Source organism: Calonectris borealis, chromosome 23 (genome assembly GCF_964195595.1).
Source record: "Calonectris borealis chromosome 23, bCalBor7.hap1.2, whole genome shotgun sequence".
In the NCBI taxonomy this organism is placed as follows: Eukaryota; Metazoa; Chordata; class Aves; order Procellariiformes; family Procellariidae; genus Calonectris; species Calonectris borealis.
This window is the reverse complement of record NC_134334.1, coordinates 4,251,404-4,255,415: the sequence shown is the minus strand read 5'-3', so window position 1 is coordinate 4,255,415 and position 4,012 is coordinate 4,251,404.

Here is a 4,012-nt window from a genome sequence, read left to right as displayed (position 1 = left end):
TCCTGCCTCTTGCATCCTTCGTTTTCATTTCTCTGGCCCCACTCCTGTGGAGGCAGGGAGCTGCTCTCTGTATTGCACCCAGGCAGAGGGTGCGCAGGCTGCTGTGCATCTGTGCCCGAGCAGCCACCGGTGAGACCTCGTCTGCCTGGGTGCGGCCCCTCCACCTTCGAGGTGTTTGCCCAGAGCAGGGACAGGCACTGGAGGCCACTTCGGACCAGCCCTGCCATTGCGGACGTCAGTAGAGGAGGCCAGCGGAGCCAAAGCCAGCTTTGGAGGAAGCGCTGTACCACAGGTGAGCTAAAAGGGGTGGCTCCTGGCCCAGGTCCCGGCCCCGCGCTCAGCTGGCTGGTGCTGGGTGCCTGGCCGGGGAGGTTGCTGTCCTGCGGACAAGGTGCTTCGTATTCCCAGAAAGGGTGCTGTGCTGGGTCCGCTGCTCCATGCACCTTCACCCTATCCCAGAGAAAGAGCAGGGCAAAGATGCTGATGGCGTTGGAGACGGCTGGGAAAAGCCCAGCCCAAGGCGTAGGGGCTTTAGAACCGGACTGATTTACACCTTTCCCTGCCGTTAAATTCTAGTTTGGTCTCCCTAGGACTCCCAATCTCCAGTGCTGTTGACAGCTTTCCCCTGCAGTGGAAATGAAAACCAGATGAGAAACATTCTCCTTTACCTCCAGCTGCCACATGCGTCTTGCCTGGGGGCAGGTGTTGCCCCATTCAGCAGCGGGGAGGCTCTGCAGCGGGTCAGATCCGCCTTCACTAGCTGCTGCCAGTCACCGCTGCCTGTCGGGGAAATACTAAGCCCATTTCACGGTGGTGGGGTGCAGGGGGTGAAAAGAGCAATGAGAAGCTGCGTGGCAACATCGCATGGGGCCTGAAAGGGAACTTTCCCATGCGTGTGTGCTGCAAGCCCTGCAGTTAAGCCACGATGCTGTACAGCAGGCATGCCAGACCTGGCTGTAGCCCTGCCGTGTCCTCTTTCTTTCTGCTCTCTAGGCTCTTGCTTCTGTTTCAGGCTTCCATAAATAACTACCATGCTGTAAAAGTCTTTCCAAAGTCTGGAGCCTGACTGCTTCCCCACCCAGTTCAGCCCCCCCTGGAAGCAGAACAACGGGGGTCCGGGGGAGCGGTTTGTCCTGCAAGCCCATGTGCCCGGCGTGCAAAGAGAGGGAGCTGTCCTCAGCCACCGGTCACACCCAGCCCTGCCAGCGTGGTGGTGTCACTGGTGTCCCAGCGAGCGAGATGATGCATATTTGCAGGATGTGCAATAACAGCAGGAGAGAGGCAGTTATATCACTATTTTGAGCTGGAAGGTTTTATTTAGAACAAACGTGTTGGAGGAACAGCACATTTCTGGTCACAGCGCTGACCGCGTTAGCCATGGATCTTAAGAGGAATCATACTTTTCCTGAATAAAACATAGTTGTTGCTGTTCGCTGTAATTTTTGGACTCTACCAGGAGGTGCTGGGACGTGGCTTTGCTGTTGGATAGTTGTTTCACAGCTGTGCAGAGGGAACAGAGCTTGCAGAAGCACCCTGCCATAAAAATTATGGCGTTTCTGATAGGGGCCCTCTGGAGGGGTGTCCTGTTGCTTTGCTCGGCCGGGAAGGGTTAACGGATTATATGACAGAAAGGGGAGGGGGATAAAGAGGCTTTTTTTAAAGGTCAAAGATGTGGAGGCCTTTGAGAAATTTTATGGCATGTCCATTATCAGCAGCTCTCTCTGGGCAAGTGTGGCCTGACTGTACAACTACCTCTTTGGGAATATGTTGATTTTGTTACTGCAGGGTGACTTCAGCTCCAAGACAAGGCGGATGCAAACAGAGAGAGTCTAACACATCCAGCATGTCCGTAAGACCTCACATAGCAAATCCCAGTTTGATTCAAACAGATTTTCTAGGAATACCTCCTCTCCTGGTTTTAAAAATCCCTTGTTGAAGAAGCCACCACAGTCCTCTGGGAGTTGTTCTGGTAAGAAATAACCTTTCCTGTTAAAAATGCCTGCCTTGTCCCTAGGTTCAACTTGTCCAGCTTCACTTTCTCTCCACCTCTTCTTGTTATCTCTTTGCCAGCTGGTTGTCGCAGGTCTGTTCCCCACGCAGGCGCTTCCAGCCTCACTGCATCCCTGCGGCCTCTCTGCTACCGTAGCAAGATGGAGCTGCTGGACTGTCACTCGAAAGAGTCTGGAGATAAAACCTGCTCCCTGGAGCAGCCGGCAGAAAAGCTCTTCCCAGAGGACAGTCCCTGTTCACAGTTGCTATTGACTCTCCCTGGCTGGCCGGTCTATAATAGATGTGTGGGTCTTACAGTCTTTGTAGTGTTTCAGAGTCTTAGTAGAAAGTTGCATACATCTGTCACATCACGTGCTTTATAGTAATTTCTTAGATCAGCACTATTATTTATATTAACTAAATCTGATTTTTTTTTTTCAAATGTGGTAGCAATTAAATTAGTTTGACAAGATCTAATTGCTATAACCCTGAGTTGATTTGTATCAATTATATTCTCCTCCTTTAATTCTTAAAGTTAATCAAACTCCCTAACAGCTGTTATGTCATTTTCCTAGGAATCAGTGTCAGCTGACAATCCCGTAATTACCAGGATAGTCTTCTTTACCCATTGAAATATTGGTATCCCTACTAACTTATGCAATTTCTTTGCAAATTCTATGGTCCTGCAAGACTTACTGCAAATGAACAGCAGCGATCCAAGACCTTTGTTGTTCAGGTCTTGTAAAACTCTTGGATATGAATTTTCTGGACCTTCCAATCCAGAGCATCTAAGTTTTGTGTTTGCTTTTTAACAGCCACCTGTAGTACCATGGAATAAGAAGGGTTTTGTCATTTCCTATGACTATACTGCCTGGTTTTTTCAATCCATAGAACAGAAATATTTATTCTGCATCTACCTTTTGTATTGTCATTAACTACTCACAATTACTATTTCTATTTCCACACAGTAAGGGACTCATACCATGCACAGGAATCTTTGGTTTGCCTGCTTTTAAAGCATTTCTTCTATAAATATCCCTTCAGTTTTGCTGGTCATACACATCTCCTTTTGTTCTTTGCTTCCTTTATCAATTTTCCATAATTCCTAGATTTCAATATATACTAGCTTTCCCCTGTTTATTTGTTATATTTTTATATTGTTTGTTTCACTTCACCTCTAATCCAGGCTGGTTCTTTTTAACTAATACCACTGTTCTGAGTGCAGCCTTTTGAACACCTCGGAGAATGCTTAAACAATAATCACCAATATTATCTTTCTGCATCCTTTTTTCTTCCAGCTGAACTGAACAGTGATCGATTTCCTTTTGGGAAAAACGCTCCAGATGCATCGATTAGGGGCTCCAGCTCTGTCCTGTTGGCTGGTAAGAAACGTTAGCGTGCTGCGGTCGCTCGCTGCATCTAAGCACCGCTGGGTTTTTAATTCTGTGGTTAATTCCTCTTTGTTGGGAAAATGAGGTCTAAGATGGGATTCGCCCACCTTGAAGGCACCGTTTTGTTAATCGAGAAATCCCCAAAACCTTTCTTGAATGTTCTGGAAACTTTTTGAAACACTTCTAAGAAGAAGAGAGGGGTCCGGGTACAGGCAGAGGCTCTCGGGGGGGTGGCAGGGACCCCGCAGCCGGGGAGCCCTCCCGCCTGTCGGGGAGGGGGGGGATGCCACCGCGCCCCGCGGGCAAGGCTGCCTCCCTGCCTGCGCTGCCTCCCTCCCTGCCTGCCTGCCTCCCTTCCCTGCCTGCCCTGCCTGCCCGCCTCGCTGCCTGCCCCCCTCGGCGGCCCGCCGGGGGCTCACCTGGCTCGCCCCTCCCAGCGCCGGCGCTGCCAGCCCCGAGCGGGGCGGGGGAGCGGGGCAGGAGCGGGGAACCTCGGCCGAAAGCCCGGCAGAGCCCACACCCACACGAGTCACCGCGGGCGGAAGGGGAGCGTCTGCGTGACACACAGACAGACGCACAGACAAACCTCCCTGGCTCCCCGCTGCTCCTGGGCGCTTCCAGTCGCTGCCGGC